The following is a 27941-nucleotide window of genomic DNA, read 5'->3' as shown; positions in this document are numbered from 1 at the left end:
ATGCCCAGCAATTGATATTTTCTTGAAGGGAAGGGGTAGGAGATATTTAATAACCTTAGTTTTATTTTGCAACGTATCACAGCTTCAGTATGCCAGCAACAGAAAGGTCTATGTTCTTAAGGGAGTATAGAGACTGTTGTGAAAAATTTACTTCTGAATCATGGTGCTACCAATTGCATAAGATTTAAAACAGGCAGCCAGCATATTTTTGCTAGTGTGCTCAAAATAATAGAGAAGGACTACTTTTAAGACACAAACAAAAAGGATATATTGGGTTATATTGAGGTTAATTCATTATAACTGTAGCATAAAATGATGAGTCTGACTCTGCAGAAGATGGATTACAAATCATTATCTTAGTGGAGGTTTTTTTCTATGTATAATTTATTACCTTGTACTCCTTTTGTACATGATTTATTCATTTATCTTAAGAATTGCTTTCGTTGCTTTGGTCCTTGAGCTTTTATTAAATAAAGCAACTTGAGAAAGATAGTCTAGATTTTCCATCCTTTTCTTCTTGTAAAAAAATGGAGGACCCTGTCTAAGTCTGAGGTGATTTCACATATTTTGAAAATATGAAAATGTATAGGGTTTGTTTCTTAAAGACGACCCCACAAGAAACTCCAGAGATTTTATCTGCCCAAACAATTAATTAGATAATTAATGAATTTTTGTTTTCCACAGATAAGGTTGACTTTTTCTAAATAAAACGTCTGACTTTATGAAAGCTGTTAGCAAAGGAATTATATTTACTGACATAGATTCCCTAGTGTAAATCACAAGAGTTAGTGAATTCAAATACATTTTCATTTACTAGTGGCTATAATCAAGGCCAAAAGATTTACTTAATTAACCTGGCAATAGAAGCCTAAACAGTAATAATTTATATATTGAAAACGGCTCATCTGAGTTAAAGCTTAATTCAATTTTTATAATTACTAGTCCATTAGTCTGTAAAAGTAGAACCTCCTTTTCCCTTTCTATTTTTTCTTTGGAGTAACATTAGGCTGAAAGTCTTGCATGGAATTAATCGCCCTGAAAAAAGGGAAAGTAAATACATTCCTAATTAGCTTCCTCAAATTTCAAATAGCTCATTGAAAATTCATAGCACATGCATTAAAATCCCTTTAAAAAATAAATGGAATACTAGGAACTTCCTTAAAGACAATAATGAATGGAGAAGTAGTAAAATCATGAGGCAATGGAATATCCATTAGTTATTAGTGCAGGACGGTAGAGGGGGGGTTGGTTGTTATGATGGTGATTTTTCTCACTGTGGCATTTTCAATTAGTCTTGGCCAGTAAAATACTACTTTGGTCTGTTTCTGCTGTTCTTTCCTGTGTAACTAAAGTACTGATGAATTTAAACAATAATGTCAGAACAGATATGTGTGCCTGTGTAGATATATATAGAAGTATATATGTATCTAAAGGTAATTTACTATACACATAACAGCAATGATAAACACTCTACAAGGTGAATATACCTTCTAAATATTAAGGTATCCTTAATGACATTAAATAAAATATTTAAAATTCTTTTATTTTTCTGAAACAAATTCTCTTATGTTTAAGGTTTATAAATTATCGACTCTGATAACTCTGATAACCACTTATAAAAATGGCCAAAATATTATAATTTGACGCTTTCCAGTACTTTTTAGTAAACATCAATTTATTCAATTCTTATACTATTTCTGTGAGGTAGTTGAAAAAAATTTATATATACTCTCAACCAGATAGATTTTTTTTTATGCTTAATATCTTTAGGTATGTATTTATATACTTGAAATCATCCCAGATACTTCAGCCACAAAAACACAGGTAGGAAAGTAGGGTTAGCAATAGGACAAAGTAATATGCAAACACTGAATGCTAAAGTGGTTACATGAATTAGGTTCAATAATCCCAAAAGGCAGAGCAAAGAGGAAACATGTGACATCATGCAGCACCCATTTTGAAAAGAAGGGAGAGTAAAAAATTCTCAAAGAAGGCATGACTCACAAATTTATGTATTGAGTGCCAGTCAATTCAAATTGATATATCTAGTTACTTAACTGCGTTAAATTTGGCATGTTGCAAACTGAGCTCTTGGTCATCTCTCCAGATATACTCTTGATATTCTTGAGGTCAGTAAATGACATGACCATATACTAGAAAAAATAGGAATCGTCTTGTCACCTCTCTCCTTCATTCTACAAATTCCATCACCTATTTTGGTTGTATTTACCTACAAAAAAATTCTTGAATTCATTCACTTTTCTCCATTTGAGATCATCAGTACCCTGGTCCCAACTGCCATAATCTCTCCCCTGGGCTCCTCCAGAGGCCTCCTAAATTATCCACCCACTTCCCCTGATGCACCTATTCTGTCTGGTCTCCATAGACAACAAGAAAGAGCTTTACAAAATACAAAATTGAGATGTCATACCTCTTTAAAGACCATTACTCTTTGAATATGGACAGAGGTCCTTATCATTGCTTACCATGCTCTGTGTGGTTTAGCAGTTTTCTAAATGCTCCACCCCATCCTACCCCATGCCCCTTCCCTTCCTGCCTTCCAGGCACAGAGGCCTTTCAGTTCTTCTTCCCTGCCACGTGACCTCTCATCTGGGTCTGTGCATTTCGTTGTTTCTCCCTAAGAGGATCACCACTCCCAGCTCCTTTTTGCTGAGTATCTCAACGCAATAGTCACTTCCTGAAGGAAGCCTTTCTTGCTCCGCCTGACCAGACTATCTCCTCGTATTATGTGGTCTCACATAACTGTAGTTCATTGCAGTTTTATGTTTCTTTGTGCAGTTATCTGACTAACGTTGACTTCCCTTCCAGACTGGAAGCACTGTAAGGTCACGATCCATGTCATTTTGCTCAACTTTGAAACCCCTTTTTATTCCTTAGACACTCTGAACACAGGCATAGAACCCGTCCCCCCGCCCCTTCTCTCTAGCTGTGTATGTTTTAAGAGAGAGAAAAATCTCTGAGATCTGAAAAAAATCACTAGAATATCAGGGAGAGAAAATCGGAACACACAGGAAATGTTGGCACTGGAAAATTACTGCTTAAATTTTGCCTTTCTGCCAACTTGCTTTTTTTTTTTTTTTTTGATTGCCTTTCTTTAGTGACTTAGTGGGATAGTTTTACAACTGTCATGACTTTTTTTTATAAAGTTCCTGAAACGATGATCCTACTGACAAAAGCCAGACCTCTGTATTTCTAGAACCAATAGCATTTGCAAGTAGAGGCATGAACTTGTTTTACTTCTGTACTGATAATGGTAAATGTTGACTCTGAGTGTTCAGGTGTATAAATATGAATGTTCAATCCAAGGCATTGGTTGGTAAAATATAGGCAAGTTCTCTCTATTATATAAAACATGAGCTTTCTTTTGCTTTTATTTTAGAAATGAAAGATTCCAAGGACATCAACTGGAACAGAATTTTTAAGTATCAACTGTTAGGTCTCTTCACTTTTGCTTTTGCATGTTCCCATTGTCAAAGTTTGACCCTGTTTCACTAAAGCCTCACCATTCACACTGGGTGTCTATTTTTCCAGTGATGGAACACCGCTATCCTCTCCCCTCTTAGTCTCGGCCCCATTCCTCAGGGCCTTGTTTTCCCTTAGATGATGGATCAAGCCCCAGTCCTTGCTGTTATGAAGCAGCTACAGTGGAATCCAACTGGAATTTTTGTTTAAAAAAATGATTATTGATCAGTTGGAGCAGTAAGGGTATTACAGTGCAGAGAGAACTACCCTAAGATAAATAGTGATGAAAAGATACAAATAGTCATGTGAGTTCCGTGGAAAAAGAGATTACTTCTATCTGAGATTATGCAAATATACTTCTTCTTAGAAGTAGAATTTGTCTGGGCCTCAGAGACAGGTTTCAGCATTGGATTATTGTTGTTCATGTGCTGATGTGTTGTCTCATTTAGGTAAAAATTCCAGAAGCTAGAGAGATAATGTACAGTTCTCCCAAAAGCCCTTAAATACTGACACCAAAACTACAAATGTCTTAGCTGGCAGTACTTGATGTAGAAAGGCCTCTGCTCTCTCTGCCTGCAGTTCATGTGGCCCCGTGGCTGCTAATAGTATGGTTCTTACTGTGAAGTGTCCTGGGAAGAGGTCTGGATAAATGCTTTGCTTTAGGAGATAATGATTACTTTGCTTTTAGAACCAGGAGAGATTGATGTCATGTGGAGAGTCCTCCTGGCAGCTGACATTAGATGCATGACAACAATCTTAATTGCAGAGCATTGGCTATGAAACCCATTGGAAAAAATCCAATTTCTGTGGACTCCACCTAAGTTATTATCCCAGTTATTGTGATGAGCAACCTGTTCCACTGACCACGCGTTAACCTCACTTATACCACATGGGCTGCGCTAGGGCTATTTTAGCATATGTCAGATTTAGCATTTTCTGTGTAAACTGAGGCATCTCGTCATTATTAAACACAATGTGGGTGACTTTACGGTAAGGAAAACCTTGGCAATACAAAGGCTTCTTTTAGAGAAAATTCACAATTTACCATTCTTATCACAGACTGGAAGAATCTGTGTATACTGTATTGATCATAAACACTAACTTAATATTGTTAATGCTTTATAATATGAAGGAGGAAAACACAATGAAATTTACAGCTGGAACTACATAGAAAGATGTGTAAAAAAAAATCAGGGACTTCATAGACATATCATTACTAGCTGAAAATAATAGTGTAAGAAAACCTAGAGACTTGACTTTGAGAAGTGCTAACTTAGTATGGTTTTGACACAAAGGTATTTAATATCGGGAATGTTTAAGGACCTCAGTGGTGTTGAAGATGTTTTATCACTGAGCTGCGCAAATAGAGCACACCATTGAGGGTGCTGACAAGCAGGAAGTGGCCGATGGGTTAGCCTCTGCTGATAACCTCTTCCTTCAGCCCTGATTTCATAGAAAGCTGGATGATGACTGTGACCTTGAGGGTGGTAGCTTGATCTCTTTTGTCTAATTAACCTTACTTTGGACTGTTAGGAATATTCAAGATGTGACTTACTTGACATAAAAATGCATTTTCCCCTGTATTTGTACAATTAAAGATCAGGCACATAAGATTTGGCGACTGAGGTGAAACCAACTTTTTTTTTTTTTAAGGTGACTATTCCTCTCAGTCTCAGGCAATTCTAAATCCATAATAAGAATCTGATTTTCTTTTTGATAACTTGCATGCAAATATGGACCATGCTAAATCCTGAAGCCTTAACATACTGTTTAATATCTGGACAACAAATAACTTTTTAATACCTGCTTACTTATTTACGTCTTGAAGATAGAGTTCCATTACAGGCAAATGAGTGCCTCTTAGATTATTTCAATACCTACTACAGTGATGATTCCAACACAGAAATAATCCACAATTGAAAACATGCATGCATTATTTATAAAGAGACAGAAAGATAAACTTTTTCATAACAAGAGTTCTCTACTTGAGAGAACTAAAAAGGAACTACTGACAAATAAAATTATGTGTACTTTTAATGTACTGTTTTCATTTTATCAAGGTTATGTTATGAAGCATTTTAAAATATTTCTTACATGCATCTTGAAATGAAGCAGTAGGGGGCCGGCCGGGTGGCATAGCAGTTCAGTGCGCCTGCTCTGCTGGCGGAGGCCCGGGGTTCGCCGGTTGGATCCCGGGCGCGCACTGACACACCGCTTGCCAAGCCGTGCTGTGGCGGCGTCCCATATAAAGTGGAGGAAGATGGGCATGGATGTTAGCCCAGGACCAATCTTCCTCAGCAAAAAGAGGAGGATTGGCAGATGTCAGCACAGGGCTGATCTCCTCACAAAAAAAACAAAAACAAAAAAATGAAAAAGAAATGAAGCAGTAGAATCTCAGAATTTTAGGTCAGGTTTAATTAAAGACTGACTCTGTGCATAACAATTATAGTGATGATGACAGTGGACCTATGGCATTCATGGATTTTGTTGATGTAGTGTTATGTAAGCACCCCAGCCTAGAAAATGGTCTCCAAGAATGAGTCACGTAATAGTGAGTCCAGCAGACATCCATCTGAATCACTTCTTGGCTTTGTTCTCTTTTCATCCTGACATACCAGTAACTCTTCTTAAAGGTGTAGAGAGAGTCTTTAAAATTCTTCAGCAGTGCTTTACTATTTTTTATGGGCAGTTTCACAGTAGTATTACTGATTTCTAAATATCTTGGGACAAAATCCATGTATATGACTTTTTGTGGAGTTGTACAAGCCTATCATGTAAAGGGATCCATAATGCCCCATAATGAAAAGTAATGATACATAAGGATGATACATAACAATGAGATGCCACTACACACCTGTTAGAATGGCCAAAATCCGGAACACTGACAACACCGAATGCTGGTGAGGAAACAGATCAACAGGGTTTCTCATACATTGCTGGTAGAAATGCAACAGGGTACAGATGCTTTGGAAGACATTCTGCCTGTTTCTTATAAAACCAAACATACTCTTACTATATGATTCAGCAATCGTGCTCCTTAATATTTACCCAAAGGAGTTAAAAATTTATGTACACTCAAAACTTGCACACAGGTGTGTATAGCAGCTTTATTCATAATTGCCCAAACTTGGAAGCAACCAAAATGTCCTTCAGTAGGTGAGTAGATGAATAAACTGTGGTAAATCCAGACAGTGGAATATTATTCAGTGCTAGAAAGAAAGGAGCTATCAAGCCATGAAAAGACATGGAGGAAGGCTTATCGTTAGGTGAAAGAAGCCCATCTAAAAAGGCTACATACTGTATGATTCCAAATATATGACATTCTGGAAAAGGCAAAACTATGAAGACAGTAAAAAGATCAGTGGTTGCCAGGGGTTTGGGGGCTGGGGCAAGGGAAGGATGAATAGATGGAGTACAAAGTACTTTTATGGCAGTGAAAATACTCTGTATGACACTACAATGATGGATACTGTCATTATACATTTGTCCAAACCCATAGAATGTACAACACCAGTAGTGAATCATAGTATAGACTAAGGAAGGACTTTGCATGATGATGTGTCAATGTCGCTTCATCAGCTGTAGCAAATGCCCCACTCTGGTGGGAGGTATTGAGGAGAGGAGAGTCTATACATGTTTGGAGGCGGCAGATATTTGAAAAATATCTTTACCTTCCCCTCAATTTTGCTGTGAAATTTAAATTGCTCTGAAAAAATAGTCTAAATAAAAAACATAAATATTTCTGTAGTTTCATCATTCATCTTTCTTCTATGTTTCAGGTTTTAAATACATTTCTTATATATTATAAAATATTACTGTACAGAAGATTCCCAACTTACAATGGTTTAACCTATGATTTTTCAACTTTACGATGGTACAAAAGCAGATACACATTCTGTGGAAACCACATTTGGAATTTTGAATTTTGATCTTTTCTTGGGCTGGTGATATGTGGTAGGATCCTCTCTCGTGATGCTGGGCAGGGGCAGTGAGCGCAGCTCCCAGTCAGCCCCGCCATCATGAGGGTAAACAATCGATTTACTGACACCCTTCTGTACCCAGACAACCATTCTCTTTTTCACTTTCAGTACAGTATTCAATCAATTACATGAGATATTCAACACTTTATTATAAAATAGGCTTTGTGTTAGATGATTTTGCCCAACTGTTGGCTAATGTAAGTGTTCTGAGCACATTTAAGGTAGGCGAGGCTAAACTGTGATGTTCAGGAGGTTAAGTGTATGTTGCACTTGTGATATTTTCAATTTACGAAGGGTTTCTCCAGACATAACTGCATCATAAGTCGAGGAAGATCAGTATATATAACTTTGGAATTGCCATATTTGATATTAAATGGCTTCTCATTCTTGTATTAATTTGAATTTACTTGGTTAGTAGTAAGATTGAGAATCTTTGCATGAGTTTATTGGCCTTTCATATTTCATTTTGGTGAAATCCTTTGCTAATTTTTATATTATATTAGGTTGTGTTTTTCTTACCAGATTATAGTGATTTTAAAAAATGTATATTATATTGCAATCTTTTATGGATTTCTTGGATCACACGCATATCACCCCTAATCAATGGCTAGTGTTTTCGCTTTAATAACGTTGTATTGTATTCATTAAGGACCGACATTCTAGGTTCCAGAGTTGAGGCAGGAATAAGGTTTTTCTTCCTAAATGAGACACAGACTCACAAGGTATGAGTAACACACAAGCATGCTTCAGTGCCGGCACCAGACCCTTGGCATGCAGAAGAGTATAAGTGGGGACTTCATATTTTATTCTCGTTCAGGAGCCGGATCCCGGGCGTGCACAGACGCACTGCTTGTCCTCCGGAGGTGCTGAGGCCGTGTCCCACATACAGCAACTAGAAGGATCTGACATACAACTATCTACTGGGGCTTTGGGGAGATAAAGGGAAAAACAAAGGAGGAGGATTGGCAATAGATGTTAGTTCTGGGCTGGTCTTCCTCTCAAAAAAAATAAAAATAAAAAAAAGTAAATAAAAAAAGTAAATAAAAATAATAAATAAATAAATAAATATAAATGCTAGTGACATTCAACATTTCACGCATTGTGTGGATGTCTTCCTTAATTCAGTGTAGGTTATTGTCAGCAGGTTTCATCAGCCATTTTTATATTTAATAATTTCAGTCTTTAATTTTAAGGGACAGTGCAGTGATCAAATAAAGTAAATCTTTTTTACAAAGAGAAATTTGCGTAAAGTTCCCCAAGCTCCAGGAAAGGAATTGTCCGGGGAGCTCCTTACCCAGATAAAATATTTTCAGCTAACGTGGCAGAGTTATCCATTGTTTCTTTTGGTTTTGATGTGTGTGTGTTCTTTTTTATTTTTTGAGTAGTCTAAGCTATTGTTTCCTGCTATTGAAGAAATAAAGATATTTTCCTATGTATTCTTTTAATATTTTAAGTCTCTTTTCACATTTTTTGCATAGTGTGGGAATTAAACTGGATTTGGGTAAAGTTCAGTTGTATTTTATTTTTGCCATACTGAGAACCAATTGCCCTGATAATATTTATTGAATAATCCATCCTTTCCACGTTGACTTGAAACTCTAACTCTGCCGTATTCAGAGCTTTCATATGTGTATAAATATATTTCTTGATTTTCTATTTTATTTCATTGTTCTATTCATCCTCCTTGCACAAATACCATGCTGTTATTTAATTATTCTACTTCTAAGTCTTGATGGATTATAAAATGAGTGAATCCACTCCTTCCATTCCTCCTTCAAAATTGCTTTGGTTAATGTTGGCTCTTCATTCTTTATCCTTCTTGTTTCCATTTTGGGAATAGACAAGTTTGGTGAAAAGTCATGTTGTAAATTTTACTGGAGTCACATGTATTTTTTTTACTTTTATTTGGGAAGAAATATTTTATTTTTTTAATTTTTAAATATTGAATGTATCTATCAATGATCTTTTTCTAGTCCTATAATAAAGTTTTATATATTTCTGCTCATACATCTTGCATTTCTTTTCTATTTTTTCAGAGCTAATGCTTTTGTGTTTTTGCAAGTGGGCTTTTAAAATGCTACATTTTTCAATTGATTGTGTCTATAGTATTGTTGCTTTTTATCGTTATGTCTTCTGAGCAACTTGGCTGAATTATTTAGTTTTAGTGGTTTGTTATTGTTCTTGCAATTATATAATTTTGTTTCTGATATCTATAAAATAGCATTATTAACATTTCCCTTATGTTATATTTCCATTATCTAACTGAACAGTTTAGGAGATCTGTTATAATGGTGAATGCAAATGCATTCTTATATTGTTCTCTCCTTTAAAGAAACTTTTTTCATGTTTTGCCATAGTGTACGATGCTTGTGTTAAATCATTTTATGATAATTACCAGTTTGGAGTGTATATACTTTTTCAAACTACAGAAGCACAATTGTCCTTTTTATTATCTTCTGCATAATGAACGTTATGGCAATGACTATTGCAATAGTCAGTTTTAATTTTTTAATAGATCATGATGATAGAATTCATCAAACCCTAATGCAATTTCTGACTCTTCTTTAAGATGGTCTTTTTTCCCAATTTTCATTTTAGTCAAAATTAAAATACCATTAACGAAATTCATGAGTTCCTTTTTTTAGGCAGAGTGTAAGATTATGCTTTGAATCCCCTCAAGATTTGACAATATTTATTTCATTAGAATTTTCTCCAACTCTAGAAAAATGTCTTTCACTATCTCTCCCAGAGAGCTTGATTTTGGCATATTTAAATACAAAATATTTATAATAACTAGAAATAATATGATCAATCTGATTCCTAGTCTGAATCTAGAAGTAAGTAGGAAATACATTTTTTAAAAATAATAAGCAAATAAGCAGATATTCACATGGTTGAATAGAATTTTAAAACAGCATGACTTTCTTGACTTAGAATTGAAGGATTAGGGACCAAGAAAAGATTTTTAATTTATCTGAGCTCACGCAGAGAATTAATGGAAAAACTGGTTTATCTTCGTCTAGGGTATAATTTTTAAAATGTAAAGTCCCTTTGGGACTGTTTTACAGATAAAATCTCTTGGTTTTCCATGTTTTGGTTTATTTCTTTGGTCATCATTGCTCTCTATACTGCTGCATACTCCATTGACTGGTGGTGTTGTTATGATTGTTATTATGATTATAGTTTAATGTTCTACTGAAAAAAGTGTTCTCATTTTATTGCAACATTTTATACTTGCCAAAAGGTTCACAAAACGTATGTACATTTTAATGAATAACTGTAATATGAATAACTGTGAAACTACCACTCAGTTCCAGAAGTAGAACATTGTCGTAGTCCCCTGCTGCTATCAGAAATGTTATCCTTCTTCACTAAACTAACAACTGCATCATGATCTAAACTATTTAATAATAATTTCTTTATTTTCTTTTAGAGTTTTACTTCCCATGTGTGCTTCTACAAGCAATATAGTTAGTTTTGACAGATTCTGAACTTCTATAGCAATGGATTAATACTGTACTTACCATTTGTACCTTGCCTGTTTTGCTTAATGTTATGCTTTTTGAAATGTGTTTCAGTTGTTGCATATAGTTGCAAATTGTAGATACTCATTGCTGTCTAGTGATCTGTTGTATTAATATACTAAAATTTATGTATCTCTTCTCTTCTTGATGAATGTTTAGGTTATTTCAAGTTTAAGTCTATTGCAAATAAAGTACATTGTTGTGCATGTGTAGACTTGCAACTAGATATCCTCTATACGTTTTGTTAGATTTGTACTCACATTAATTCTGGGAGTTTTTTTTCATCAATTCTCTGAGATTTTCTTTGTAGACAATTATGTTATCTGCAAACAAAGATAGTTTTACTGCTTCTATCCAGATCTGCACAACTTTTATTTCCTTTTCATTCTTATTGCACTAGCTAGGACTTCCAGTATGCTGTTGAATACGAGTGTGAAAGGGAACATCCTCTCCTTGTCCCCAATCTTAGAGGGAAAACCTCCAGTTTTATATCACTAAGTATGGTTAGCTTTAGGCATTTTGTAGATATTCATTACCAAGTTGAGGAAGTTCTCTATTCTTAGTTGAGTGAGAAATTTTATCATGAAGGGATGTTGGATTTTGCCAAATGCTTTTTCTGTATCAATTTGATATATGCCTTTTTCATTAGCTTGTTGATGTGGTGGAACATTGATTTTCAATTTTGAACTAGGCTTGCATGCCAGGAATATCTTTCATTTGTTTATTATGTATAATTTTTTATCATTAGATTCAATTTGCTAATATTTTGTTAAGGATTCTTATATCTATATTAAGGAGAGCTGTTGGTCTGTAATTTCCATTCTTGCAATGTCTTTATCTGGTTTTGGTGTTAGACTAATGTTGGCCACATCGAATGGCTTAAGGAGTGTTACCTCTGCTTCTATTTTCTGGAGGTGTTTGTAGAGAATCAATATCATTTCCCCTTAAATGCCTATAGGAATTCATCAATTTTAGAGTCTGGACCTGGTGCTTTCTCTTTTAGAAAATTGTTAATTGTTGATTCAGTGTCATTAAGAAATAGAAACTTCTTCTGATTATCCATTTCTCCTGGTGTGAATTTTGGTAATTGGTGTCTGTCAAGGAATTGGTCCATTTCATGCAAATTATCAAATTTGTGGGCATTGAGTTGTTCATAGTATTCCTTTACTATTCTTTTGATGTCCGTTGAATCAGTAGTGATGACTTTCTTTTATTTCTCATATTAATAATTTGTATTGTATCTTTGGTTTTCTTGGTTAGCCTGGCTAGAAGTTTATCAATTTTACTGATCCTATGAAAGAACCAGACTTAGGTTATATTGATTTTCTTTATTATTTTCCTTTCCTGTTTCCATTTAATTGTTTTTCTCTTCTAATTTTTATTACTTATTTTCTTCTGTTTAGGTTAATGTTGTTCATCTTTCTCTAGGCTTCTAAGATGGAAAAAGTATTGATTTTATATATTTTTTTCTAATATAGGCATTATGTGCTATAAATTGCCTTATAAGCAGTGCTTTTGCTATATCCCACTGTTTTTAATGATTTATATTTCATTTACATTTAATTAAAAATATTTCTAAATTCTCTTGAAGCTTCTTGGTCCATGGGTTATTTAGAAATATGTTACTTGATTTCCAAATATTTTATATTTTCCAGCTATCTTCTATTATTGATTTAATAACATTTATTTCCATTGTCACCTGAGAACAGATCTGTATGTTTTCTATCCTCTATTTGTTAAGGTGTGTTTCATGGCCTCAAGTGTACTCTGTTTTGGTGATTGTACTACATGAGCTTGAGAAGAATGTGTATTGTGCTATTGTTGGAGGAAGTATTCTATAAATGTGCATTATTTCAAGTGGATTGATGGTGCTCTTCAGTTCATCTATATCCTTACTTATTTTCTGCCTGCTGGATCTATCAGATACTAAAAGAGGGCTATTGAAGTCTCCAACTATAATAGTAGGGTCATCTATTTCTACTTGCAGTTCTGTCAGTTTTTGCCTCATGTCTTTTGATGCCCTGTTATTAGGTACATACATGTTAAGGATTATTATGTCTTCTTGAACAATTGACACCTTTATCATTACATAATGTCCCTCTTTTCCTCTGATAATTTGTCTTGTTCTTTCTGAAGTCAGCTTTGTGTGAAATTAATATAGTTATGTCAGATTTTTAAAAGAAATTCTCTTTAGTATGATCTTTCTCCATTCCTTTACTTTTTATCAGTGTGTTTTTATATTTAAAGTGGGTTTGTTATAGAAAACATATAGTCTTTTTTAAGAAAAATTGAATTGGACAATCTCTGACTTTTACTTGTCTTTTACGATTCATATTTAAAATGATTATTGAATTAGTTGGATTGATTTTTGCCATGCTTTAACTGTTTTCTATTCATGGCACTTGTTCTTTTCACTTTCTTTTTTTGTTTTTTTTAATTTTTTGTTTATTGCAGTAACATTGGTTTATAAAATTGTAAAAATTTCAGGTGTACATCATTATACTTCTATTTCTGCAGAGATTACATCATGTTCACCACCCAAATACTAATTACAACCCATCACCACACACATGTACCGAATTATCCCTTTCACCCTCCTCCCTCCCCGCTTCCCCTCTGGTAACCACCAATCCAATCTCTGTCTCTATGTGTTTGTTTATTGTTGTTATTATCTACTACTTAATGAAGGAAATCATACGATATTTGACTTTCTCCTTCTGACTTATTTCACTTTGCATTATACCCTCAATGTCCATCCACGTTGTCACAAATGGCTGGATTTCATTGTTTCTTATGGCTGAGTAGTATTCCATTGTGTACATATACCACAGCTTCTTTATCCATTCGTCCCTTGATGGGCACTTAGGTTGCTTCCAAGTCTTGGCTATTGTGCTGCAATGAACACAGGGGTGCATGTACCTTTACAAATTGGTGTTTTCAAGTTCTTTGGATAAATACCCAACAGTGGAATAGCTGGATCATATGGTAGTTCTATCCTTGATTTTTTGAGGAATCTCCATACTGTTTTCCATAGTGGCTGCACCAGTTTCCACTCCCACCAGCAGTGTATGAGAGTTCCCTTCTCTTCACATCCTCTCCAACACATGTTGTTTCCTGTCTTGTTAATTATAGTCATTCTGAGGGGCGTGAGGTGATATCTCATTGTAGTTTTGATTTGCAATTCCCTGATAGATAGTGATTTTGAACATCTTTTCATGTGCCTCTTGGCCATCTGTATATCTTCTTTGGAGAAATGTCTATTCAGGTCTTTTGCCCATTTTTTAATTGGGTTGTTAGTTTTTTTGTTGTTGAGATGCATGAGTTCTTTATATATTTTGGAGATTAAGCCCTTATCAGATGTATGGTTTGCAAATATCTTCTCCCAATTGTTAGGTTGTCTTTTCGTTTTGTTGATGGTTTCCTGTGCTGTACAGAAGCTTTTTAGTTTCATGTAGTCCCATTTGTTTATTTTTTCTATTGTTTCTCTTGCCCGGTCAGACATGGTGTTTAAAAAGATGTTGCTAAGACCGATTTCGAAGAGCGTGCTGCCTATGTTTTCTTCTAGAAGTTTCATAGTTTCAGGTCTTACATTCAAGTCTTTAATCCATTTGGAGTTAATTTTTGTGTATGGTGTAAGGTAAGGGTCTACTTTCATTTTTTTGCACGTGGCTATCCAGTTTTCCCAACACCATTTGTTGAAGAGACTTTCTCTTCTCCATTGTATGTTCTTGGCTCCTTTGTCAAAGATTAGCTGTCCGTAGATGTGTGGGTTTATTTCTGGGCTTTCGATTCTATTCCATTGAACTGTGTGACTGTTTTTGTGCCAGTACCATGCTGTTTTGGTTACTATAGCTTTGTAGTATATTTTGAAATCAGGGAGTGTGATACCTCCAGCTTTGTTCTTTTTTCTCATTCCTTTAGCTATTCGGGGTCTTTTGTTGTTCCATATAAATTTTAGTATTCTTTGTTCTATTTCTGTGAAAAATGTTGTTGGAACTTTGATAGGGATTGCATTGAATCTATAGATGGCTTTAGAAAGTATGGACATCTTAACTATGTTAATTCTTCCAATCCAAGCGCACGGACTATCTTTCCATTTCTTTGTGTCTTCTTCAATTTCTTTCAGAAATGTTTTATAGTTTTCGGTGTACAGATCTTTCACCTCTTTGGTTAAGTTTATTCCTAGGTATTTTATTCTTTTTGTTGCAATTGTAAATGGGATGGTATTCTTAATTTCTCTTTCTGCTACTTCATTGTTATTGTACAGAAATGCAACTGATTTTTGTATGTTGATTTTGTATCCTGCAACTTTACCATATTTGTTTATTACTTCTAAAAGTTTTCTGGTGGATTCTTTAGGGTTTTCTATATATAAAATCATGTCATCTGCAAATAGTGACAGTTTCACTTCTTCCTTTCCAATTTGGATCCCTTTTATTTCTCTCTCTTGCCTGATTGCTCTGGCTAGGACTTCCAGTACTATGTTAAATAGGAGCGGTGATAGTGGGCATCCTTGTCTGGTTCCTGTTCTTAGAGGGATAGCTTTCAGTTTTTCACCATTGAGGATGATATTAGCTGTGGGTTTCTCATATATGGTCTTTATTATGTTGAGCTACTTTCGTTCTATACCCATTTTATTCAGAGTTTTTATCATAAATGGATGCTGTATCTTGTCAAATGCTTTCTCTGCATCTATTGAGATGATCATGTGATTTTTGTTCTTCATTTTATTAATGTGGTGTATCACGGTGATTTATTTGCGAATGTTAAACCATCCCTGCATCCCTGGAATAAATCCCACTTGATCATGGTGTATAATCTTTTTAACGTATTGTTGTATGCGATTTGCTAGTATTTTGTTGAGGATTTTCGCATCGATGTTCATCAGTGATACTGGCCTGTAATTTTCTTTTTTTTTTGTTGTCCTTGTCTGGTTTTGGTATCAGGGTAATGTCAGCTTCGTAGAATGAGTTAGGGAGCTTCCCCCCCTCCTCAATTTTTTGGAAGAGTTTGAGAAGGATAGGTATTAAGTCTTCTTTGAATGTTTGGTAGAATTCCCCAGGGAAGCCGTCTGGTCCTGGACTTTTATTTTTGGGAAGGTTTGTGATTACTGTTTCGATCTCCTTACTGGTGATTGGTCTATTCAAATTCTCTACTTCTTCTTGATCCAGTTTTGGAAGGTTGTATGATTCTAAGAATTTATCCATTTCTTCCAGATTGTCGAATTGGTTGGCATATAGCTTTTCATAGTATTCTCTTATAATCTTTTGTATTTCTGAGGTGTCTGTTGTAACCTCTCCTCTTTCATTTCTGATTTTACTTATTTATGCCTTCTCTCTTTTTTTCTTGGTGAGTCTAGCTAAAAGTTTGTCAATTTTGTTGATCTTTTCAAAGAACCAGCTCTTGGTTTTATTAATTTTTTCTATTGTTTTTTTGGTCTCTATTTCATTTATTTCCGCTCTGATTTTTATTATTTCCCTTCTTCTACTGATTTTGGGCTTGGTTTGTTCTTCTTTTTCCAGTTCCTTTAGGTGCATTGTTAGATTGTTTATTTGAGATTTTTCTTGCTTGTTGAGATAGGCCTGTATCGCTATAAACTTTCCTCTTAGAACCGCTTTTGCTGTATCGCATAAATTCTAGCATGTCGTATTTTCATTTTCATTTGTCTCCAGGTATTTTTTGATTTCTTCTTTGATTTCTTCGTTAACCCAGTCGTTGTTCAGTAGCATTTTGTTTATTCTCCACGTATTTGTGGCTTTTCTGATTTTCTTCCTATAGTTGATTTCTAGTTTCATACCGTTGTGGTCAGAAAAGATGCTTGGTATTATTTCAATCTTCTTAAATTTATGGAGACTGGTTTTGTGGCCTAATATGTGATCAATCCTGGAGAATGTTCCATGTGCATTTGAAAAGAACGTATATTCTTCAGTTTTTGGATGGAATGCTCTGTATATATCTACTAGGTCCATCTGTTCTAGTGTGTCGTTTAAGGCCCATGTTTCCTTATTGATCTTCTGTTTGGATGATCTATCCGTTGGTGTAAGTGGAGTGTTAAAGTCCCCTACTATTATTGTGTTACTGGCTATTTCTCTTTTTATGTCTGTTAATAATTGCTTTATATATTTAGGTGCACCTACATTGGGTGCGTAGATATTTACAAGTGTTATATCTTTTTGTTGGATTGTTCCCTTGATCATTATGTAATGCCCTTCTTTGTCTCTTTTTACAGTTTTTGTTTTAAAGTCGATTTTGTCTGATATGAGTATTGCTACCCCAGCTTTCTTTTCATTGCCATTTGCGTGGAGTATCTTTTTCCATCCCTTCACTTTCAGTTTGTGACTGTCTTTAGGTCTGGAGTGTGTCTCTTGTATGCAGCATGTATATGGGTCCTCTTTTTTTATCCAGTCAGCCACCCTGTGCCTTTTTTTGGAGCATTTAGTCCATTGACTTTTTTTTGTTTTTTGTTTTTTTTTTTTAATTTTTTGTTTATTACAGTAACATTGGTTTATGACATTGTAAAAATTTCAGGTGTACATTGATGTTTAAAGTAGCTATTGATAAGTATGTGCTTACTGCCATTTTTTAACTTTTTTTTTTTTCCTCAGTGTTTTAGTAGTCCTTCTCTGTTCCTTTCTTCTTCTATACAGAATTGATGGTCACTTTAGTTTGACCTCTGTCTGAAAGCTGTACTCTTTAACTCCCCTCCTCCCTCCTTTTATGTTTTAATATCATATCTAACCTCTTTTTGTGCATTTGTATCCATTACGTTCTTATCATGGAAATAGATAATTTTTCCTATTTGTGGTCTTCTCTTTTCCCCTTAAATCAGTCCCTTTAACATTTCTTGTAGCACTGGTTTCTTGGTGACAAACTCCTTTAATTTTTGCTTGTCTGGGAAAATTTTCATCTCTCCTTCCATTTTGAATGATAACGTTGCTGGGTAGAGTATTCTTGGTTGTAAGCTTTTTCCTTTTAGCCCTTTAAATATATCGTGCCATTCTCTTCTAGCCTGTAAGGTTTCTGCTGAGAAGTCAGCTGATAGCCTTATGGGGTTTCCTTTGTATGTAACTTGACATTCTCTTGCGGCTTTTAGGATTCTCTCTTTATCTTTAATTCTGGACATTTTGATTATGATGTGTCTTGGTGTGGGCCTCTTTGGGTTTATCTTGTTTGGGGCTCTCTGTGATTCCTGTACCTGGATGTCTGTTTCCTTCCTCAGGTTAGGGAAGTTTTTATCTATTATTTCTTGAAATAGATTCTCTGCCCCCTTGTCTCGCTCTTCTCCTTCCAGGACACCTATAACACAGATGTTAGTGCGCTTGATGTTGTCCCAGAGGTCCCTTAGACTGTCCTCACTCTTTTTAATTCTTTTCTCTTTTACCTGTTCAGCTTCGGTAATTTCTTCTAGTCTTTTGTCCAGCTCACAGATCCGTTCTTCTGTATCCTCTACTCTGCTTTTGAGTCCCTCTAATGAATTTTTCATTTCCAGTATTGTATTCTTTATTTCTGATTGGTTCTTTTTTATATCTTCCATTTCTTTGTTGACATTCTCACTGAGTTCATCTATTCTTCTCCCCAGATCAGTGAGCATCCTTAACACTCTTAGTTTGAACTCTCTGTCGGGTAGGTTGCTCATTTCTATTTCACTTAGTTCCTTTTCTGGGGTTTTGTCCTGTTCCCTTACTTGGAATGTATTCTTTTGCCTCCTCATTTTGCCTCTTTCCCTGTGCTTGTTTCTACGTATTAGGTAGGTCAGCTACGTCTCCTGCTCTTGGATAGGTGACCTTATGTAAGTGATGCCTTAGGAGGCTTCCAGTGTGCTTCCCTCAGTTCTCAATGTTCCAAGGGTGACCCCTACGTGGGCTATGTGTGTCCTTCTGTTGTGGCCTGTTTCCTCTCCCTGTAGGCACCCAGGGAGGCTGAGTTATGCTCCTGGCCAGCTGTTGTAATGCTCAGCTGCTTGTAGTTGTTGTGGGCCCTTCAGTCTCTTTATCAGGTGTGGGGAGCCCCAGCACAGTTGGCTGCAAGTTCTAATACCACATTTGTGTTGCAGTATTTCTTTTAAGTGAGTAGGCCGCCAGCGTGGCAGGTTGTTAGGCTCAGGGCCTTACAATTGCTGTAAGCCTCTAGCCTATTAGGTCTCTTGTCAGCTCTCTGAGGATTGCAGCTGGGTGGGTCTGGCCTCAGGCACAGGAGCACCCAATCGTTTCAGGCTTTGGAAGGTGGGGCAAACCCCCTATGTGGGTCTTTGAGAAGCACAAGTCTTCTGCAGCTGACAAGCCCTGCTGCCCACAGGTCCACACACACAGTCAACACAGTCCTGCCCCGTGTGAGTGCCCCGACCTCCCCAAGCAGACCCAGTCTGTCCATGGTGGGAGCCCCACACACTCCGCCACCACCCCACACTCTCCACTGGCTCCTTGTGCACACCCTGCCCCGCTCAAGTCGGCTCAGTTGCCAGGCTGCAGAGAATCCAGTCACCAATCTATGCAGGCCCACAGGTTGCCTGAGGGCTTGTTGTTGGGTGGGGCCAGTCTCTAGGGTGGGCTGCCTGCCCTGGCTGAGCTGGATTAAATTGGTGCTCTAGCCGCTGGGGCAGACCCTGGGCTAGCAGGCCTCAGGGAGAACTCCAATGGCGTCTGTGTCAGCATGCCCACACCAGGCCACAACAATGGCCGCCGCCAATGTCCCAGTCCCTGGAGAGGTCTCACCCCTCACCGAGATGCGCTCAGGGCCTATTAGGTGAGTCTCTTTTCACCCCAGCACTGTGCACCTTTCTTTCTGGTACATTTAGGATGCTTTCTGAAACGGGTGAGTTTGCTCGCGGGCCCTTTAAGAGCCGGTTTTAGTTTCTTTGTGAACCGGGTTTTCTGGGGGTGCTCCCCAATGTTTTAGTAGCAGCAAAGTCAGATATTATGCCGCTGGTGTCGATTGTGCTGGGTCCACAAAATGCCCACAGCGGGGGCGCTCCCGGCTCAGGGCCCCGTGCCTCCAGGGAGGCTGCGCACCTGTGAGCTGCTCCCGGCGGCCGTGACGCTGGCGGCTTGTGAAGGCGGCGTTTTTCCTCTCCAGAAGGGGGTCTCTGCCTCTTCCACCTCAGTTAGGATTGTCCGTTGTTGCAGGAGTTCCTCTTATCCAGTTTTCAGTTCTGTCTCAGGGGTAATTTTTCCACGAGTAGTTGTAAATTGGCTGTGTCCCCGGGAGGAGGTGAGTTCCGAGTCTGCCTACGCCGCCATCTTGACTCCTCTCTCTTTTCGCTTTCTTAATGCTTCTATTTTTCTGGTTTCTCAGATTTTAATTGAGCATTTTATATGATTCCATTTTCTCTCCTGTCTTACTGTATTAGTTATACTTGTTTTCAAGATGTTTTTAGTGGTTGCCGTAGAACTGGCAATATACAGTTACTTCTAATTAAGTCTGCTTTTAAATAACACTATACTAGGTCACGGGTATGCACATAACTTACAACAGAGCATTCCCAATTTCTCCCTCCCATCCCTTATAATATTGCTGTCATTCATTTTACTTTACCATGTTATATTTATGCACAATGTTATTACTATTATTATTTTGAACAAATAGTTATCTTTTAAATCAATTAAGAATAAGAAAAATATTTTATCTTCATTTTTTCCTTTTCTGATGCTCTTCTTTTCTTTATGCTGATTCAAGTTGCTGACTTATATCATTTGCTTTCTCCCCGAAGAATGTCTTTAACATTTCTTGCAGGGTGTGTCTGTTTGTGATGAATTCCCTGGTTTTATTTGTCTGAGAAAATCTTTATTTCTCCTTTACTTTTTTTTTTTTTTTTTGGTGAGGATGATCAGCCCTGAGCTAACATCTCCCAATCCTCCTCTTGTTTTCTTGAGGAAGACTGGCCCTGGGCTAACATCCATGCCCATCTTCCTCTACTTTATATGGGATGCTGCCACAGCATGGCTTCACAAGCATTGCGTTGGTGCACGCCCAGGATCCGAACTGGCTAACCCCAGGCCGCCGCAGTGGATCGCGTGCACTCAACCGCTTGTGCCACCGGGCAGGCCCCTCTCCTCTACCTTTGAAGGAAAATGTTGCTGGATATAGAATTTTAGGTTGTTTTCTCTTTTATTTATTGATATCATAATAGTTTATAACATTGTGAAATTTTAGTTGTACATTATTGTTTGTCGGTTACCATATAAATGTGCCCCTTCACCCCTTGTGCCCACCCTGCAACCCCTTCACCACTGGTAACCACTAATCTGTTCTCTGATTAGTTTATCTTCCAAGTATGAGCGAATTCATATGGTGTTTGTCTTTCTCTGTCTGGCTTATTTTGCTTAATACCTTCCAGGTACATCTATCTTGTTGCAAATGGGACCATTTTGTCTTTTTTTATGACTGAGTAGTATTCCATCGTGTACACACACACACACACACACACACACACATATATACCACATCTTCTTTTTCCATTTTACAGTCGAGGGACACTTGGGTTGCTTCCACTTCTTGGCTATAGTGAATAATGCTGCAGTGAACATAGGGCTGCATAAGCCTCTTTGGATTGTTGATTTCATCTTCTTTGGATAAATACCCAGTAGTGGGATAGGTGGATCATAAAGTGTTTCTATTTTTAATTTTTTGAGGAATCTCCACAATGTTTTCCATAGAGGCTGTAACAGTTTGCATTCCCACCAGCAGTGAATGAGAGTTCCCTTTTCTCCACATCCTCTCCAACATTTGTTATTTTTTGTCTTAGTGATTATAGCCATTCTAATGGGTGTAAGGTGATATCTTAGTGTAGTTTTGATTTGCATTTCCCTGATGATTAGTGATGTTGAACATCTTTTCATGTGCCTATTGGCCATCTGTATATCTTCCTTGGAAAAATGTCTGTTAATATCCTCTGCCCATTTTTTGATCGGGTTGTTTGTTTTTTTGTTGTTCAGTTGTGTGAGTTCTTTATATATTAAGGAGATTGACCCCTTGTCATATATATGATTTGCAAATATTTTCTCACAACTGGTGGATTGTCTTTTCATTTTGATCCTGGTTTCCTTTGCGTTGCAGAAGCTCTGTATTCTGATAAAATCTCACTTGTTTATTTTTTCTTTTGTTTCCCTTGTCCAAGTAGACATGGAATTCCAAAAGATCCCTCTATGACCGATGTCAAAGAGTGTGCTGGCCTATATATTCTTCTAGGGGTTTTATAGTTTCAGGTCTTCCTTTCAAGTCTTTGATCCATTTTGAGTTAGTTTTTGTGTATGGCAAAAGGAAATGGTCTACTTTCATTCTTTTGCATATGGCTGTCCACTTTTCCCAGCACCATTTATTGAAGAGACTTTCCTTTCTCCATTGTATTTTCTTAGCGCCTTTGTCGAAGGTTACCTATCCATAGATGTCTGGTTTTATTTCTGGGCTTTCAATTCTGTGTCATTGATCTGTGTGTCTGTTTTTGTACCAGTAGCATGCTGTTTTAATTATTATAGCTTTGTAGTATATTTTGAAGTCAGGGATTGTGTTGCCTCCAGCTTTGTTCTTTTTTCTCAGGATTGCTTTAGCTATTCGGGGTCTTTTGTTACCCCATATGAATTTTCATATTCTTTCTTCTATTTCCATGAAGAATGTCACTGGGATTCTGATTGGGATTGTATTGAATCTGTAGATTGCTTTAGGTAATATGGACATTTTTAACTATGTTTATTCTTCCCATCCATATGTATGGGATATCTTTCCATTTCTTTATGTCATCATTGATTTCTTTCAATAATGTCTTATAGTTTTCCTTGTATAGGTCTTTCACCTCCTTGGTTAAATTTATTCCTAGATACTTTATTCTTTTTGTTGTGATTGTAAATGGGATTGTTTTCTTGAGTTCTTTTTCTGTTATTAGAGTATAGAGTTATTAAAGTATAGAAATGCAACTGAATTTTGTAAGTTGCTTTTGTACCCTGCAACTTTGCTGTAGTTGTTGATTATTTCTAATAGTTTTCTGATGAATTCTTCAGGGTTTTCTATATATAAAATCATGTCATCTGCAAGCAATGGGACTTTCACTTCTTCATTGCCTGTTAGGATTCCTTTTATTCCTTTTTCTTGCCTAATTGCTCTGGCCAAAACCTCCAGTACTATGTTGAATGAGGTGGCGAGAGTGGGCTCCCTTGTCTTGTTCCTGTTCTTAGAGGGATGGCTTTCAGTTTTTACCTGTTGAATATGATGTTGGCTGTAGGCATGTCATATATGGCCTTTATTATGTTGAGGTACTTTCCTTCTATACCCATTTTGTTGAGAGTTTTTTTTATCATAAATGGATGTTGGATCTTGTCAGATGCTTTCTCTGCATCTATTGAGATGATCATGTGGTTTTTATTCCTTGTTTTGTTAATGTAGTGTATCACATTGATTGATTTGCGGATGTTGAACCATCCCTGCGTCCCTGGTATAAATCCCACTTGATCGTGGTGTATAATCTTTTTAATGTGTTGCTGTATTCAGTTTGCCAATGTTTTGTTGAAGATTTTTGCATCTATGTTCATCAGCAATATTGGCCTATAGTTTTCCTTCTTTGTATTTTCCTTGTCTGGTTTTGGTATCAGGGTAATGTTGACCTCGTAGAATATGTTAGGAAGTGTTCCATCTTCCTCTATTTTTTGGAATAGTTTGAGAAGGATAGGTATTAAATCTTCTTTGAATGTTTGGTAAAATTCTCCAGAGAAGTCATCTGGTCCTGGACTTTTATTTTTTGGGAGATTTTTGATTACTGTTTCAATCTCTTTACTTGTGATTGGTCTATTCAGATTCTCCATGTCTTCTTGATTCAGTTTTGGAAGGTTGTATGAGTCTAAGAATTTATCCATTTCTTCTAGATTGTCCAATTTGTTGACATACAGTTTTTCATAGTATTCTCTTGTAATCCTTTGTGTTTCTGTAGTATCCATTGTAATTCCTCCTCTTTCATTTCTAATTTTATTTATGTGAGCCTTCTCTCTTTTTTTCTTAGTGAGTCTGGCTAAGAGTTTGTCAATTTTGTTTGTTTATCTTCTCAAAGAACCGGCTCCTTGTTTTATTGATCCTTTCTACTTTTTTTTGTTTGTTTGTTTCAATTTCATTTATTTCTGCTCTAATTTTTATTATTTCCCTCCTTCTGCTCACTTTGGGCTTTGTTTGTTCCTCTTTTTCTAATTCTGTTAGGTGTAGTTTAATATTGCTTATTTGGGATTTTTCTTGTTTGTTAAAGTGAGCCTGTATCACTATGAGTTTCCTTCTCAGAACTGCTTTTGCTGCATCCCATATGAGTTGGTATGGTGTATTTTCATTTTCATTTGTCTCCAGATGTTTTTCAATTTCTCCTTTAATTTCTTCAGTGATCCATTGGTTGTTCAGTAGCATGTTATTTAGTCTGCACATCTTTGTCACTTTCCCAGTTTTTTTCTTGTAGTTGATTTCTAGTTTCATAGCATTACAGTCAGAAAAGATGCTCGTTATGATTTCAATCCTCTTAAATTTATTGAGACTTGCCTTGTTTCACAACATATGGTGTGTCCTTGAGAATGTTCCATGTGTGCTTTAGAAGAATGTGTAATGCTCTGTTTGGATGGTGTGGTCTCTATATGTCTATTAAGTCCATCTCATCTAGTTTTTCTTTGAAGTCCACTGTTTCCTTATTGACTTTCTGTTTGGATGATCTATCCATTGAAATAGTGGGGTGTTAAGATCCCCTATGATTATTGTGTTGTTGTTGTTAATATCTCCTTTTAGGTTTGTTAATAGTTGCTTTATGCACTGTGGTGCTCCTGTGTTGGGTGCATATATATTTATAAGTGATATGTCTTCTTGGTGGAGAGTCCCTTATATCATTATATATTGCCTCTTTTGTCTCTCATTACCTGTTTTATCTTGAAGTCTACTTTGTCTGATATAAGTATGGCAACACCTGCTTTCTTTTGTTTGTCATTAGCTTGGAGTATTGTCTTCTATACTTTCACTCTGAGCTTGTGTTTGTCTTTACAGCTGAGATGTGTTTCCTGGAGGCGGCATATTGTTGGATCTTGCTTTTTAATCCATCCTGCCACTCTGTGTCTTTTGATTGGAGAATTCAATCCATTTACATTTAGAGTGATTATTGACGTATGAGGGCTTAATTTTGCTATTTTATCACTCATTTTCTAGTTCTTCGGCATTTCCTTTGTTTCCCATCCCATGTGTTTTGGACTACCAATTCAGTTTGGTACTTCTGTATGATGGTGTTCTTAGTTTTCTCTTTATTTATCATATGTGTCTCTCTTCTGATTATTTGTTTAGTAGTTACCATGAGATTTGTATAAAAAAACTCATAGATGAGCTAGTCTGTTTTCTGATGGCCTCTTATTTCCTTAGACTAAGTCGATACCATCCCATTCCTCTTCCCCTTCTAAGTTATTATTGTCACCACTTATTTCATCTTGTGTTGTGAGTTTGTGGTTAAAGTGACAATGTTATATTTATTTTTGGTATTTTCCTTCCCATTATCTTTGATGTTATAATTAAATGTTTGCTAACTTGTTCTGATAGCTACAATTTTTCTAGTTTTGTCTACCTATTTTTCACCTTGCTCAAGGCTTTATATCCCCTTTCTTTTTTTTTTTTTTTTCTGGCATGAGGGCCTTCTTGAGCATTTCTTGTAGGGGTGATCTGTGGCAATGAACTCCCTAAGTTTTTGTTTATCTGGCAGAGTTTTTATTTCTACATCATATCTGAAAGATATTTTCATTGGATAGAGTATTCTTGGCTGAAAGTTTTTGTCTTTCAGAATTTTGAATATATCATTCCACTCTCCTAACCTGTAAGGTTTCTGCTGAGAAATCTGCTGAAAGCCTGATAGGGGTTCCTTTGTATGTTATTATTTTCTTCAGCCTTGCTGCCCTTAATATTTTTACTTTGTCATTGACTTTTGCCTGCTTTCCTGGTATATGCCTTGGAGACAGTCTTTTTATCTTGATAAAGTTAGGAGATCTGTTGACTTCATTCACTTGTATTTTCTGCTCCTTCCCCAGGTTTGGGACGTTCTTAGCTTTCATTTCTTTGAACAAGCTCTCTGCTCCTTTTTCCTTCTCTTCTCCTTCTGGAATACCTATAATCCTTATGTTGCATTTCCTGATTGAATCAGATCTTTCTCAGAGAATTTCTTCATTTGTTTTTAATTCTCTCTCCTCTTCAATCTGGAGCATTTCTGCATTCCTATTCTTTATATTACTAATTCTTTCCTCCATATTGTCAGCTCTCTTCTTTAAAGATTCCAGATTTTTCTTTATCTCCTCCATTGTGTTTTCCATCTCCAACATTTCTGATTGGTTTTTCTTTATAGTTGCAATCTCTTTTGTGAAGAAGTTCCTGATTTCATTGAATTGTCTATATCTTCTTGTCACTCATTGAGCTATTTTATGATAACTGTTTTGAATTCTCTGTCATTTAGATTATAAATTTCTCCGCCTTCTGGATTGATTTCTAGGTGCTTGTCATTTTCCTTCTGGTCTGGAGATTTAATATATTTTTGCATACTGTTTGAGGGCATGGGTTTGCTTTTCCTCATAATAATATCTGATTGCAGCTTCCACCTCCCTCCACTGGGTAGGGGTCAAGAGCTGTGTATTCTGAGCCCACTGTGATCCGCGAGTGTTCTGGCTGACTGGCTGAGCTGAAGCACCAGGTGAGGTGAGGGGCATTCTCTTTTGCCTGCCTGATCCCGGGGTCTTCTCACTTTTCCCTTGCTATCTGCCCTCCTGGGATGCTAGCTTGATAAAGACACCCCCGCAACAGTTCAGCCACCTCCATGTGGGGATTTCCCATGCGCTGTGAGGGAACTTGGAGAGTGATGGTGTTCTTGTGGAGGGCCAGCCCCCCCCCTCCCCCCGCCCAGAGCCACGTGCGGTCCTGGGGTTGCTGCCGTTGGGGAAGGAGAGGAGTTCTCCTTACCTCCTTCTACTTACTCCAGGGGTTCCAGCACCTCCACTTTCAGATGTAAGGCTGTATGAGTGTCTCAGACGTCTTTTGTGTTGTGTGACTGTCCTCTGTTGGTATATGAGTATCCTTTTTGTTGTATCTTATGAGGGGGGAGTCTAAGGGGAGAGCTCACTCCACCATGATGCTCATGTCACTCAGGTTGTTTTCCTTTTTTCTTTCAACACTTTATGTATTTTAATCCACTTTCTTTTCATTACATAGTTTCTGATGCGAAGCTGAATGCAACTCTTACGTTTATTCTTCTATAAGTAAGGCAGTTTTGTCCCTCTAGTTTCTTTCAAGATTTTCCTTTTATCTTTGGTTTACTGAAGTTTGAATATGATATGCTTAAGTGTAGTGTTTTTGGTATTTGTCCTATGTAGTACTCTCTTAGCTTCCTGAATCTGAAGCTTGGTGTTTGTCTTTAATTTTAGAGAAGTTTTGGCCAGTATTATTTCAAATATTTCTTCTGTTTCATTATCTCTTTCTTGTCCCTTTAATATTCCAATTGTGTGTGTTTCAGTCTTTGAAATTGTCCCATGGTTATTGGATATTTTGTTCCTTTTTTTTTTTTCATTCTTTTTTTCACTTGTATTTCAGTCTGGGAAGTTCAGTCTACTGATGAGCCCATTGAAGGCATTCTTCATTTCTCTTGCAATATTTTTTATATCTACCATTTCTTTTTGGTTCTTTCTTAGTGTTGCATCTCTCTCCTTACATTATCCCTCTGTTCTTCCATGTTGTCTATTTTTTCCTTTACAGCTCTTAACAAATTAATTGTAGTTATTTTACATTCCCTCTTTGATAACTATAATACCTGAGTTATAGCTGAGTCTTGTTCTGATGCTTGCTTTATCTCTTCAGTCTGTGTTTTTCTTGCCTTTTGCCATACCTTTTAATTTTTTATTAAATGTCAGACATGTACTGGATAATAGGACCTGAAGTAGATAGGCCTTTAATGTGAAGATTTATATCTGTCTGGCTGTAGATGGTC

At 36.6% G+C, this 27941-nt stretch overlaps 1 protein-coding gene across 2 annotated transcripts in view; it reads left to right on the top strand.

Annotated features, from left to right (window-relative positions):
* Window positions 1-27941, top strand: part of LRFN5 (leucine rich repeat and fibronectin type III domain containing 5) — a 259968-nt gene that overhangs the window by 118932 nt on the left and 113095 nt on the right. The window contains exon 1 of one of the 2 annotated variants that reach the window (XM_058540673.1): window positions 19570-19729. The exons of the other annotated variant lie outside the window; for it this stretch is intronic. The gene's annotated coding sequence lies outside the window, so the exon portion shown is untranslated. Of the gene's footprint in view, window positions 1-19569; window positions 19730-27941 lie in introns of those variants that run through there. 2 annotated transcript variants of the gene reach the window in all.

This window comes from Diceros bicornis, chromosome 5, assembly GCF_020826845.1.
Source record: "Diceros bicornis minor isolate mBicDic1 chromosome 5, mDicBic1.mat.cur, whole genome shotgun sequence".
In the NCBI taxonomy this organism is placed as follows: domain Eukaryota; kingdom Metazoa; phylum Chordata; class Mammalia; order Perissodactyla; family Rhinocerotidae; genus Diceros; species Diceros bicornis.
Note: the sequence above shows the minus strand (reverse complement) of the source record. Positions and strands in the feature narration are given on the sequence as shown.